We start from the raw sequence: 15,096 nt of genomic DNA on the forward strand, positions 1-15,096 counted from the left end.
AAAAAAAGTTAGTCTAGAAAAGCTTATGGCAAACCTAATTGTAAAACCCCAGTGACTACATGGTTGCCACAAGAGTGTCCATTTGGACTACTTTGTGCAGGTATGCACTAGAGATGAGCGAACTAGACGGATTTCCGGTTCGTATGAATTAGAAATCTCTGCGGCTGACTCCTGCTGCCTGCTCCCTTTGTGCAGCGGGTGGATACATTGTAAGGAATGGCTGGAAAACTGGGATACAGCCATTGGCACTGGCTGTATCCCAGTTTCCCAGGCGTTCCTTACAATGTATCCACCCGCTACACGGAAGGAGCAAGCAGCGGGAGTCAGCCGCCGAGATTGATTCATACGAACCAGAAATCCGTCTGGTTCGCTAATCTCTAGTATGCACCAGCACATATTTTTTTTTGTTAGGCTAGCATTTTTGCTGTCCATTAATGTATTCATTTTAAAGGGGGGAAAAAATCTGATTTAAAACTGATGCTGTTGCATGCCGTACTGCAGGATCCGTTTTCCATTTACTTAAATTCTAAAAATAAAAATTTAAATTTTTTATTTTTTGTGTACGCAAATACCTGTTTGATCATATTTGTGTGCACTTTGAGGGCTAGTTCACACAGAGTAACACAGGCAGAATTACGTGGCGGAACTCTCCGCCGTTGAATCCCGCCAGCCTCCGTGTCATACAGGTAGTCTATGGGAGTGCTTGTGTGCCTCCTCTCTCTGCGCCTCTCTGCTCGGAAGAATTGACATTGAATTGAATTGGCTTGCGAGCCCTCCCATAGACTGCCTGTATGACATGGAGGCTGGCGGGATTCCACGGCAGAGAGTTCCACCACGGAATTCTGCCAGTTTTACTCCGTGTGAACTGGCCCTAAAAACTTTATATACTGAAACGGATGCAAAAATGCAGTGTGAACCTAGCCTTAGTGTATACTGCACAGCAAACTATATAATACAAAAATATAAAGAACGAGACGTATGGCAAGGAAAGGAGAAGATGGCAAGAGGGCAATTGTTTAGTGCTACAGGACAGGTGCACTTTGTCAAGCCTAGTGCACTGTTGTGATCAAGGTCATGTAGAACCAAAAGTATTTTTCTTATACTATAACTATTACATTTTGTAGCATCAATAAACCATTCAACCTACTACCTGTGGAGTGTTGTGGGTTTTGCCGTGGTTTTCTTCTACAATTATGGCGACTCCATGGCATTATTTATCATTGAATACCCAAAGGTTGCTCTTTTTGCTTGACTTAGCCGTGGGACTCAGCCCTTTAAACCTTGTTGCAAATGTTATACTTAGCCTAAGGCTGGGTTCACACTATGTTTTTGCAATCCGTTTTTTGCAAAAAACGGATGGAAAAAAACCAGATGCAACTGTGTGCATCCATTTTTCCATTGACTTCCATTATTAAAAAAAAAAAAAAAATCAGTTTTTTTTTTTTGACTGACACAAAAACTTGGTCGACCATGTTTTTGTGTTTGTAAAAAAAAAAAATACAGATCCGACTCCAAGGCTGTCAAGTCGGTGTCGGAGTTGGAACTAGTTTTGGCTGGAGTCGGAAAAAAATGTTCCGACTCCAGCTTTAAAAAAAAATCTTAGTAGAAGTTTTGCTCATCAATATATTTTATGAACAACATTCTAATAGGACACTGGCCCTATTAGATAAGGGCGGTCGAGGAAAAGTTACCGGTCACTATTTGGCAGTCCATTGTGTGGGGAGAGATCTGTGCGGTTCTCTCCCTGGATGCTGGATGACTGTATATGAGCAGCAGTGTAATATGAAGATATCCTGTGTAATATAGAGAAGGAGGAGAAGACTTAAGTAGTGTATCAGTAACCTCTGTCCACAATGAGGTGTTTTTCTTCAGTGTTCTATGGCTGCAGCTGTGTGTGTGTGAGTGTGTGTGCGCGTATGCTATGGCTGCAGCAGGCTGTGTGTGCGCGTATGCTATGGCTGCAGCAGGCTGTGTGTGCGCGTATGCTATGGCTGCAGCAGGCTGTGTGTGCGCGTATGCTATGGCTGCAGCAGGCTGTGTGTGTGCGCGTATGCTATGGCTGCAGCAGGCTGTGTGTGTGTGTGTATGCTATGGCTGCAGCAGGCTGTGTGTGTGTGTATGCTATGGCTGCAGCAGGCTGTGTGTGTGTGTGTGTGTGTGTGTGTGTGTATGCTATGGCTGCAGCAGGCTGTGTGTGTGTGTGTGTATGCTATGGCTGCAGCAGGCTGTGTGTGTGTGTATGCTATGGCTGCAGCAGGCTGTGTGTGTGTGTGTGTATGCTATGGCTGCAGCAGGCTGTGTGTGTGTGTGTGTGTATGCTATGGCTGCAGCAGGCTGTGTGTGTGTGTGTGTGTGTGTGTGTGTATGCTATGGCTGCAGCAGGCTGTGTGTGTGTGTGTATGCTATGGCTGCAGCAGGCTGTGTGTGTGTATGCTATGGCTGCAGCAGGCTGTGTGTGTGTGTGTGTATGCTATGGCTGCAGCAGGCTGTGTGTGTGCGTGTATGCTATGGCTGCAGCAGGCTGTGTGTGTGTATGCTATGGCTGCAGCAGGCTGTGTGTGTGTATGCTATGGCTGCAGCAGGCTGTGTGTGTATGCTATGGCTGCAGCAGGCTGTGTGTGTGTATGCTATGGCTGCAGCAGGCTGTGTGTGTGTATGCTATGGCTGCAGCAGGCTGTGTGTGTGTGTGTGCTATGGCTGCAGCAGGCTGTGTGTGTGTGTGTGTATGCTATGGCTGCAGCAGGCTGTGTGTGTGTGTGTGTGTGTGTATGCTATGGCTGCAGCAGGCTGTGTGTGTGTGTGTGTGTATGCTATGGCTGCAGCAGGCTGTGTGTGTGTGTGTATGCTATGGCTGCAGCAGGCTGTGTGTGTGTGTGTATGCTATGGCTGCAGCAGGCTGTGTGTGTGTGTGTATGCTATGGCTGCAGCAGGCTGTGTGTGTGTGTGTGTGTATGCTATGGCTGCAGCAGGCTGTGTGTGTGTGTATGCTATGGCTGCAGCAGGCTGTGTGTGTGTGTATGCTATGGCTGCAGCAGGCTGTGTGTGTGTGTGTGTATGCTATGGCTGCAGCAGGCTGTGTGTGTGTGTGTGTGTATGCTATGGCTGCAGCAGGCTGTGTGTGTGCGTGTATGCTATGGCTGCAGCAGGCTGTGTGTGTGTATGCTATGGCTGCAGCAGGCTGTGTGTGTATGCTATGGCTGCAGCAGGCTGTGTGTGTGTATGCTATGGCTGCAGCAGGCTGTGTGTGTGTAAGCTATGGCTGCAGCAGGCTGTGTGTGTGTGTGCTATGGCTGCAGCAGGCTGTGTGTGTATGCTATGGCTGCAGCAGGCTGTGTGTGTATGCTATTGCTGCAGCAGGTTGTGTGTGTATGCTACTGCTGCAGCAGGCTGTGTGTGTGTGTGTGTGTGTGCTATGGCTGCAGCAGGCTGTGTGTGTGTGTGTATGCTATGGCTGCAGCAGGCTGTGTGTGTGTGCTATGGCTACAGCAGGCTGTGTGTGTGTGTGCTATGGCTGCAGCAGGCTGTGTGTGTGTGCTATGGCTGCAGCAGGCTGTGTGCGTGTGTGCTATAGCTTCAGCAGGCTGTGTGTGTGTGTGTGTGTGTGTGCTATGGCTGCAGCAGGCTGTGTGTTTGTGTGCCCCCACACCCACAGTGACCCCTCTTTATCACTGTGTGTGACTTCTCTATATCACTGTGTGACCCCCCCCCCCCCCCCTAAATCACTATGGCTGACATATATATCACATGCATCCAGTGCTGTGGAGTCGGTAAGCAGTAGTTCCGACTCCAACTCAGAGTCCTGAATTTTATCAGGACCGACTCAGACTCCGACTCCTGCTTCTTCATTAATTGGCCAGTCATATACCAGGGGAGTTATTTATCACGCTGGATCAGCAGATTCTCCTTAATGGCCTACATGATCCTGGGACGACTTCTGAGTGAATAAAGGAATACTGTATATAAAGCAGATTCTCCTGTGTGTGCAGTGGATGCAGCCAGTCTCCAGCCTCCATGTCCTGAACTACTCACAACTAGACTAGGCGGAGCAGGTGATCTTTTCCTGCTGACAATCTTCTATGTTTCTAACTAAATATTCACCATACACACAGAAACACTGCTAACAATGCCAGATACCTGTAATATAGAGGTCAGCCATAGTGATATAGAAAGGGGTCATACATAGTGATATAGAGAGGGGTCACACAGTGATATAGAAGGTCACTGTGGGGGCATGCAATAGCACGCACAGACACACACACACACACATACATACACCCACACAGCCTGTTGCAGCTATAGCACACACACACACAGCCTGTTGCAGCTATAGCACACACACACAACTGATTTTTTTTTTTTTTTTTTTTAAGTTTGAGTCGGTTCATTTTTTTTTCGACTCCAGACAAAACTAGCTCCTACTCCACAACCCTGCATGCATCTGGCATTGTTAGCAGTGTTTCTGTGTGTATGGGGAATATTTAGTTAGAAACATAGAAGATTGTCAGCAGGAAAAGACCACCTGCTCCATCTAGTCTAGTTGTGAAGAGTTCAGGACATGGAGGCTGGAGACTGGCTGCATCCACTGCACACACAGGAGAAGCTGCTTTATATCTTTCATTATTCCCTCAGAAGTAGGCCCAGGATCATGTAGGACATTAGGAAGAAGCTGCTGAGCCAGTGTGATAAAAAAAATTCTCCTGGTATATGACCGGCCATTTATGAAGGAGCAGGAGTCTGAGTCTGTCCTGATAAAATGTGGGAGTCGGAGCTGCGGCTTACCGACTCCACAGCCCTGGTTTGCTCTTCTCTAATAATTAGTTATGATTGTAACAGGTAAATAGGCGTCTACAAAAGTAGTTGCACCCCTCCATTATTTCTGGCACTGGGCGCCTACAGTGTTTTATTTTACCAAGTCTAGAGATGGTGTAATGCAGCAGTGTTGCCTACATGTGGGTGTTGTTTACTGTTCTATAGTTCCTGTTGTACTCTAAACAGTGGGAGTACCATCGCCTGTAAAGATGAACCTCACTATTTTCAGGCTAGGTATAAAATAAATGTCTGCTTTCAGTTCCTTTTACGTTTACCACACTTGTATATGTACGAGCGATCGGCCTTTCTCCACTTGATCACTTTGACCATTTTATATGTATAGCGAGCTTGGAAGCTTTTAAGATAAGAAAGATGATGATTATAAAGAAGATAACATTTTGACAAGGTGTTATGATATATACGCTTTTAGCTTTTTGGTTTTTCTTTGTTGGGCGCTTTTTTAAAAAAATGCTGTCACTGTTCCTCTTTTCGTGCTGTCTATTCTGGTGCTTCTAACATTTCATCAGTTTTTTTTTTTTTTTTAGTATTACAACAACAATAAGCGCTGCGGAATCTGTTGGCTCTATACAAATAAATAATAATAATAATAATAATATTATTATTAACCAGCTCCACAGCACTATTTTTGTTGACAGAATTATGAGAAGCCTTTTAAACCATTATTATTTTTTTTTTTTTTGTAAAATGAACAGATCCTTATTAGAGATGAGCAAACCTTGAGCATGCTCGTGTCGATCCGAACCCGAACTTTCGGCATTTGATTAGCGGTGGTTGCTGAACTTGGATAAAGCCCTAAGGCTATGTGGAAAACATGGATATACTGTAGTCATTGGCTGTATCCATGTTTTCCAGACAACCTTAGAGCTTTATCCAAGTTTAGCAGCCCCAGCTAATCAAATACCGAATGTTCGCTCATCTCTAATCCTTATCCACCTCTGTGACTTACCCCCCTCTATGCAAAGTGACCTCCCAGCTGCATGAGTTTAAATGGAGAGTTTCTGCTACTTGCATGGTGGTTCTTCCATAGCTTCTATAGAATTAATCATAGATGGTGGAATACAAGGGGCATCCCCTCTTTATTGAAGCTCATGCAGCAAGTTAAAGCATTATTCCCATCTCAACTAACATGGTGAAACTTGTAGGAGACATAAAGTTAAATAGTTTTACAAATACATTTATTTAGCAAACTTGCCTCCTCCTGATATGTCCGCAGTTTTCATCCCCTTGACTGCTCATTGTTTAGGTTGCCCTAAAAGCAGTGGTATGGCTGGTGTATATATAGCTATAGTGTGTGTGCATAATTATTAAGAACTATCCTTCTGGTAAAGAAGAACAAGGAATCCTGAAGGTGATGATATGGCCCCCAGAGCCCTCATCTCATCATCCAGCCTGTTAAGCAGCTTACATCTATAGATGTGTGGTTAGGTCTCCCAATGTTTGGAACAACCTCCTTTACCTTTCTGGTTGACCATCAGTGATCAGTGGGCATCCTTGTTATGTAGCTGTGCCTTGTATTACAGAACACTGCATTAATTTTAGGATTTGCCAAGCCCTTTAAGTTTGTACAAAGTAGCTTTATTTATTTCGTAAGATTTTGATAGTAAAGCTGCTTTTTTTCTGCTGCATTCACTGCAATGTAATGCCTGTTTATAATAAAAAAGTGTTAAAATACCAATGTGATTATACCAATGCCACATTATGACTGTGTGAGGGAACTGGCACAGTGACTTCCTGTAAGAAGTGTGGAATCCAAAATCCTGTAGGGCCTCTCGGTATATCTGCTTCTGAGCAAGAAGTATTCATGAAACTCCTAATGAACTGCAAAGCCTGAGATATGTTAACTGTACACAGTGCACATCACCAGGGAATGACCTTCAGTGACTACCCTGACTATAGGACATTAGAAATCCCAAGCAAAGCACAGAGGACATGTTTTAACATAAACCAACATTTCATTGGTCACACTTTGTTCTCTTTACCTGTCAGTCCTAAGTCTTAGGGCCAGTGCACACAGAGCAAAAGAGGCTGGAATTTCAAGGGGAGCCTGTGAGGCAGATGGCCCCTGTAACTCTGCATGGGTTTTCATGTGTGCCTCCAGTCTTCGCTCAAAGAATTGATGTGGGACAGGCAGTATTTCAAGCGACGTCTGCGGCACGGGCTCTGCTTGAAATTTCAGCCTCTTTTGCTCTGTGCACAGGCCCATTGGAAATAACTTCTCTGTGTCCACTTGTTTTGCCTAATGGCCCTATTCCACGGGTCGTTTTAGAGGAGCAAACGAGCGCTATTAGCTACTAAAGTTTAGCTACTAGCTGCTAAACTTGGATAAAGCTCTAAGGTTGTCTGGAAAACATGGATACAGCCAATGACTACAGTATATCCATGTTTTCCACATAGCCTTAGGGCTTTATCCAAGTTCAGCAGCCACCGCTAATCAAATGCCGAAAGTTCGGGTTCGGATCGACACGAGCATGCTCCAGGTTTGCTCATCTCTAATAAGGATCTGTTCATTTTACAAAAAAAAAAAAAATAATGGTTTAAAAGGCTTCTCATAATTCTGTCAACAAAAATAGTGCTGTGGACCTGGTTAATAATATTATTATTATTATTATTATTATTTATTTGTATAGTGCCAACAGATTCCGCAGCGCTTATTGTTGTTGTAATACTAAAAAAAAAAAACTGATGAAATGGTAGAAGCACCAGAATAGACAGCACGAAAAGAGCGCTCGTTTGCTCCTCGTTCCCCGCTCGCTGCCGCCGCTATTCAACGCGGCTGCAGCGAGCGGGTGAGTGCGGGAGGGGCGGCGGGGGGGCTGCCCGGGGGATCGCTGATCGTCCGGGCAGCCCATAGGATATAGCAGCGTCTGCTGCCGATGCTCCTATTCAACGGAGCGACGGCAGCAGATCGCTGCTATATCAGTCGCTTGTTTTTCAACATGTTGAAAAACAAGCGACTGCAACGATCAGCCGACATGAACGATGTCGGCTGATCGTTGCACTCTATTCCACAGAACGATTATCGTCCGTAGCGGTCGATATCGTCCGAAAACGAACGATAATCGTTCCGTGGAATAGGGCCATAAGGGTCCCTTTACATACACACAAAAGAGGAGACATCTCAATCTTTCCTTTATGGCCTGTTCTTTGTTTGTAGTCTGTTCCTGGCTTTGGCTTTAAAAATCTTTCAGATATCCGTGTGTATGGACCCTCAGGCCTCCTGCACACGTTCAGTATTTTTTTCAAGTCCATTGATTCCTCCCGCTATCCACCCATACAATCTGCTAAAAATTATGGATTGGGCATATGTAGTGCATCCGTATTTCTGTAAATCCTTTTTTTTTTTTTTTTTCCTCTCTCTCTACATGTCCATTATAACTCATCCATACTTTTTTTTTCATTTTTTTTTTTTTTATTTTAAGGAACAATCCGTTAAAAATAGCCGATTTCTATGAGACGATCTGTTTAAAGAATCTAGGTCCTTGCTAGGACATGTCCTTCTTTATTTTGCGTCCTTGATCGTCCTATTGATCGTGTGAATAGCCCAATAGACAACAATGTGCACTAACTCGAATACGGAAATACGGATCTGTAGATTACAGGAATAAGAACTAAGTATAGCAGGAGGAATCTACGGACTTGAAAAAGCAAATACTGAACATGTGCGTAAGGCCTAACACTGTTTTTTTACTAGTGGAAGTGCAATCACTACTTCCGGTCTATTCATACACAATAGATGTGTTGTAGAAACACCTGCGAATGATGATCAGTTAGTCAGGTAGACAGATGCAGTGCTCCACAAAATTCTCAACAGCACACTTAAATCATTACTCCTAGGAAAATATATTATAAGATTAGGGTTATTTAAAGGGGTTCTCTGTGATTTTTTTTTTTCCCTCAGAAACAGTAGTCCAATGTTTTTTCCAAATGGTCCCATGTATTAGATTTGTAAAATGAATCAATATTAGATCAGCCAGGTCCTGACTCCCAATACCTCCTTGAGCTGTGGCTCTCGAGCATTTACCTCGGGAGGACGTTGTAGTACCTTTCATTACCACTAATGGTGAGAGAGAGCGGTATACCCTTAGGGCCCTATTCCACAGTAACGATAATCGGCCGGATCGGCCCAATTCGGCCGATTATCGTTCGGTGAAATAGAGAGAACGATCGGCCGATGATCGTTCATTTAGGGCCAGACCTAAAATCATCGTTCCCCCACCGCGCATCACTACGGTTGAATAGCGGTGCGCGGCCGGCGGTTGACCGACGTTTTGACAAGCAGAAGCAGCAGCATCATACATTACCTGTCCTGGCTTCTTCTCCGCGCTGTCTTCATCCCCGGCTCCCGCGCGCTCTTATCTTCAGAATGGCCATTCTGAAGATAGAGCGCGCAGGACCCGGGGGTGAAGACAGCGTGGAGAAGAAGCCAGGACAGGTAATGTATGATGCTGCAAGAACATTCGTAACTATGTCCCTGCAGCCCTCGCTCAACGATCATTGGGCCGTGGAATAGGTCCAGTAAATGAGTGGCGATCTAGCAGATCGCCGATCGTTTCCATAGTTGATCGGGCCCTCCTCGGCCTGTAGAGAAAGCGAATTTTCACCAATTAACTATAAACAATTGCAGACTAGGGCTTTTGGAAATGACCTGAAATCTGTCACCATAATACATGGAACAATAGCCGTTGGTTACGATCACAATTATACTTTAGTATACAAGTGATTATAATAACAATTGATGTGTACATACACCAAATAATTGCCAAACGATTAGCCAATGGTTAATAGTGATTTTATGGTCAGCCTTAAAGATGCGATCAATGACACATGAACGATTTTCCAATCTTTGCCTGCATACACACAGAAAGATAATCGTTTAAATTGGAACCATATAACGATTTTTCGTCCCGTGTAAAGGGGCTATATGGGGACACTCACAGCTGATCAGTGGGGGGGTGCCAGGAATTGGACCGGCCAATCAGTTATAGGCCATGAGTTTGACAAAGCTGGATAAGCGTTCAGAAAATACCAACAAGTAAGCTTCTGCTCCTGCTGTTCACATGATGAGTATTTTACAGTCATGTAAATGAATCATTTTCTAGTTTGTGTTCAGATCTGCTGTACACAGCCCAGATGGCAAGTGCGAGAATTCTCCTAGACTGGAATTGATGGGATTCCTCCATGTTTTGGAACACACACAGACTATTATCTTCGTTCTCTGTTTATGCAGTTGTCAATCTTCATTGGTGTTGAGCGTTCTAGGGAGCAGTCAGGTATTTACAGGGGGGGTTCTCCACTTCTTTTGTCTTTGGCGGCTTGGATCCTGCTTGCTTTCGGAGCTACTGGGGTTGTGTTACCTTGAAGAAAACACCAGCTGCACTGTGGTTGGACTGAGAAGTGTTTGACCTCTGGTGACATTGAGTATGTTACTTTCTCCAAGTGTTCATGGCATGTAATTCCCAAATGTCATTAGACTCTATGTATGGATTTTATTCTGATGATCTTAAACTGCTGTTTACTTGACAGTGTTTACCAATGTGGAAGAACTGAGTTTTCATTGGGCACAATGGGTCTAGAAGTGGTTGAAGGCAATCCCTTTCCCTATGCCCTTTAAGGGGGTTATCTAGCGTTAAAAAAACATGGCCACTTTCTTCCAGAGACAGCAGCACTCTTGTCTCCATTTCAGCTGTGGTTTGAAATGGAGCTCCATTCATTTCAGTGGAACAGAGTTGCAAAACCTCAGTCTCTGGAAGAAAGTGGCCATGTTTTTCTAATGCTGCATAAACCCTTTAAGGCATATTTACATCATAGTGGTTTCAGATGAGTGTAAAAAGTCCATAAGCCCCAGCCCGACCAAAGAACAAATAACCTGAACTGAAGGAACGGCAGATCTCTTGAATGTTTTCAGTTTGGGTCACTAGATCTGGGCCAGGACTTGTAGCCATAATACAGACACAAAAACAAGTGTGACCATATTACATTTATATGAAGGAGAAAGGAGAAATTTCTTCAGACATCTGTAATTGCAAAGATCATTATATGAACTTTCCTTTGACTTTTAGTAGTAAAAATAACAGGACGTCAAGTTTCCATATGAATTACACAGGGAAAATTGTGCCATGTTCCACCCTAGAAGCCTATGGAGCCTGCACCTTATACCAAGTAGCTGCATACTAAGTAGAGAAGCGTGAACCCAGGCATGCATCATTTGATTACCAGTGGCTAAAGAAGATAGATGTAGCCCTAGGGGGTCTTGGAGAACATGGATATAGCATATGATCTATGACTGTATAAATGTTTTCCAGGCAGTCCTAGGGTTGCATCCATCTTCAGCCACCAGGATTCAATAGATCGAGTATTTAGTCTAGCACAAACTCATTGCTCATTACTTGATCAAATAAACAGAAATTGATGAAATGTTCCCCTCAGAATGACTTCTGTGTTTGCGTTCGTTGATACACTTTTACAGTAGGTCCTGCCACAGTCCAGAAACACTTTGTAGAACTGGCAACTTTTTTTGTTCATTTCCAAGAGGAATGTAGACACATCAAAAGGAGTGCTTAAGGCCGACAACTTCCTACTTCCCAGCACTATCTTTGCTGAGGCAGGTGAAATGAAAGACGTAAGTCAGTGCTATCTCAGCTGTTACCGGCCAACCATCAATATTCATTGCTTCAGCTGCTATTGCTCCTCAAATGGGAATCAGAGAGCGAGAGAGAAAAGGGGACGGCAGTGCCCGGTGATAGAGGCTGTCCTCCCCTCTCCTTCCTGGGTGACAAACTTCCAACACTTGGAGCTTCTAGCAGGTCGGTGAGTGGTTGCACAGAGACATCATCTCTGCCTGGGTTAGGATATCACTCATGCAGCTGGCAGGATCCCTCTCCAAGCACTGATCTGTATGTATATGTGTTTATTACACTTTCTTGCTTATGGACTGCTGATAAAACAAGAGGTTAACTTGGTGAGTAACTTGCACTAAAAGGCCATGTAACTTTGTGTTATGTGTTTAGCTACATGCATCCTATATAAATGTAACTTGCTGTTTCTTATTTGAGCAGGTGCCAGTGCAGATGGTATATTACTTCTATACTTGTATTGTGGTGAAATGAGTGATTGGCCTCGCAACGCTGGCGTCATCTCAGGGTTTCATTGTGGTATCAGTGACAGTGCCTTTTGTCTAACGTCAAAGTATATTTATTACATAGGCATTACTGCAGGGGTAAAGTTTTCTGTGTTGTAAACTTTTTGTCAGTACAACACTAGTAAGAAGATGGACGCAGCCAAGTCTGCAATAGAAACAGCACCTCCCTTGTCCGTACATTGATATTGCAGCTCTCGCTATATTTACTTGAATGGTGATGAGCTGCAATGCCATACACAACCAACGCACTTTTTTTTCTTCTTCTATGAACACTTTAAATTATTATTTTGCATTATTATATTACGCCATGCTGTGAGATCAGGGTAAAGGGGTTAATATTTTATTTGCATGTCAAATGAAGTTATAAAGACATGGAAAAGGATGGGGCATAGGGTGGCATTAAAAAAGCCTGTGGGATGTGAGGCAGACTCTGGCTAGAAGGTGCTCTTGGCCGTTCTTTTAGAGCGTTTCCTGAGTCAGATTTGTACCTGCCAAAACCCACTTTTCTAAGTTTTTATAAATATTGTCACTGTACTTCTTGGGTGTTTCATCCATCCTGCGAGTATGTATTCTCATAGAAAATTACTGGGAATGGATACGCAGCAGATCCGGTACGTGTGAAGGCCCCTTAAGGGTCCATTCTCACACACCATGCTTGCTACAGTTACATGCTGTACATTTTATGATTTGTTCAGTCATTTATTTACACAGCATAAAATTTACAGCAAACACATCATATGTAAACGTCCCCTACGGCTGTATGCACATGACTGTGTGCAGTGGGTGAGACATGGTAAAATTGCCACATTTCACAGACTGAACACATGCCTGTGAATCAAACTCTGGCACCATACTGAATTATGGGCGTGCACTACCCTACCGAACTGACCAAGCTGTAATTTCTGTAGGGTAGTGTCCTAGTGCCATCATAATTCACCATGATGCTGTGAGCCTTCCATCCATAGGGACTAGTTCAGTCTGATATGGCTGAACTTGTGTATGATAAGTCAGTTTTTTGATAGGCAGTCAGTTTTATCTGGATAACCCCATTATAGGCAGTCTTCCACTAGTTTTGACCCCCTGCAGTCTGTAAGGCTGGGTTCACACTACGTTTTTGCAATCCGTTTTTCTCATCTGTTTTTTGCAGAAAATGGATGAAAAAAAATGGTTTCCTTTTGTGTGCATCTGTTTTTCCATTGACTTCCATTATAACAAAAAAAAAAAAGATCAAAACGGATCTGTGTGGAAGTGTGAACCCAGCCTGACTCTGCTGGCTAGCCTTTTGCAGGTGGATCATTCTATGTGCTTCTGGTTATAGGCCCCTCTCATATTAGTTATTGTTGTCATATCAGCCTTGGCCTATGAAGTGACCTGAAATGCCAGCAGTGTTCCATAGTCCTTAGCAGCATGCATATCACCAGGTAGGGCAGCCTCTGCTTCTGTATGCTCTGTAGTGAATGCATTTACACATATTGGACAATCTTTGTTGATCTTCCACCTCCCCCCCCCCCCCCCCCCCCCCCACACACAATATTCAAGAGCTTACAGCGGCGGGGTCTGCTTACACCTGCTATAAAGCCACATCTCTTTGTTGTGCCCAGAATACAAAAGTGACGCTCCCAGGTGCATTGTGAGTGTAGAAGGAGGACTAGATCTGTTAGGGTGCATTTACACAGATTATCTGCCAAAGATTTGAAGCCAAAGCCACAAATGGATTTGAACAGAGGAGAAATCTCAGGCTTTCCTTTATGACCTGATCTCTGTTTATAGTCTGTTTCTGACTTTGGCTTTAAATCTTTGGCAGATAATCTGTCAGATAATCATTCTGTGTAACTGGACACTTAGATATGATCACAGCCTATTTTATACACGTCTTCAATGTAAGCGTTCCCATCTTGTCTTTTCATCAAGTAGAGCAGTAGAAACAGGCAGAACATAGGTGGTGGCCTGTATAGTTCTTCTTTCTGTGTGTACCATCACAGAACCAACTGGGCTGTTAATCTGTGGGCTGCAAAATCGCCTTTCTTCTGGTGTCATTTGCAACCAACGCAGGTCAAGGGCAAAGGGCAGGTGTGCATGTGGCTTTAAGATGTTGTCATCTCTTAAGTTGCTTATGTCAATTCTCCATAATAGTTTACAGTGTTAAAGCAGTCTATTCTCTATACCACTTTACCATGTTAAAATGTATTACTTGTTCTATAATGTATTCAGAGGTAAATCCAAGCAGCTGGGTAACATTGTAGTTTTGTAGGTAGACGTTTGTTCATGTCACATCATTTTATAAGGCAGTTGTTGAACTAACTTGCCACCTGCATATTGACTGAGCCCGGTGGCCCAGCTGTCTCCTCTTTATCCTCTTCCTTTAGTGACACATTGCTAAACAGATACAACTGTTCTTTTCCATTGTGTCAGATCTTGGACAAGCCGCCGCAAGTGTCATTAAACAAAGGGTCACCAATGTTTTCCCCTTAATGATCTGTCATCCTGCATACAGAATCTCATGGGAGTCATTACATAGCACTAGGACATTGTCATTCACAAAGTGCTCTAGAATAGCTCCATTCAGAACAAACAACACTGTAGCTATTTGATAATGTTTCTTAGGGTGCGTTCACACCTACAGGATCTGCAGCAGATTTGATGCTGTGTTCAGCTATTTAAATGAAATCTGCTGCAGAAAATAAGCTGCAGATCCTGTAGGTGTGAACGCACCATTAAGGTATTTGTAAGAATTCTAAGGTTTTGGCCACAATAACCTATGGCTGTGCAAAAGAGGTGAGTGGTAACTTCCGCCTTTGTCTATAAGTAAGGTAGGGTTCACATAAGATAAGCAGTACATCTTTGATATATGTCGGGATACTGGAGGAAAGGTATGTTGATCTCTAACGCAGCGTACACATTAACTTTAATTGTCCAAGCTTAGTTTACTAGTGATAGTGTTTAGTCTGTTTCTTAAGGGTGCATTCACACCTACAGGATGTGCAGCTGATTTTCTGCAGCAGATTTCATTTAAATAACTGAACACAGCATCAAATCTGCTGCAGATCTGCTGCAGATCCTGTAGGTGTGAACGCACCCTAAATGTGTATTTTTTGTTTTGGTAAGACTATGTAACTGAACATAGTCAC

General features: G+C 43.7%; 1 protein-coding gene across 10 annotated transcripts in view; it reads left to right on the forward strand.

The window, feature by feature from the left end:
- The window catches only part of MEF2A (myocyte enhancer factor 2A), a 97,793-nt gene that overhangs the window by 15,500 nt on the left and 67,197 nt on the right, over positions 1-15,096 (forward strand). Inside the window, exon 1 of one of the 10 annotated variants that reach the window (XM_069985148.1) lies at positions 11,609-11,633. The exons of 7 other annotated variants lie outside the window; for them this stretch is intronic. The gene's annotated coding sequence lies outside the window, so the exon portion shown is untranslated. Of the gene's footprint in view, positions 1-11,608; positions 11,634-11,653; positions 11,789-15,096 lie in introns of those variants that run through there. 2 more of the 10 variants (XM_069985131.1, XM_069985139.1) reach the window with 2 other exon arrangements.

The sequence above is a fragment of the Dendropsophus ebraccatus genome, chromosome 1 (assembly GCF_027789765.1).
Source record: "Dendropsophus ebraccatus isolate aDenEbr1 chromosome 1, aDenEbr1.pat, whole genome shotgun sequence".
In the NCBI taxonomy this organism is placed as follows: Eukaryota; Metazoa; Chordata; class Amphibia; order Anura; family Hylidae; genus Dendropsophus; species Dendropsophus ebraccatus.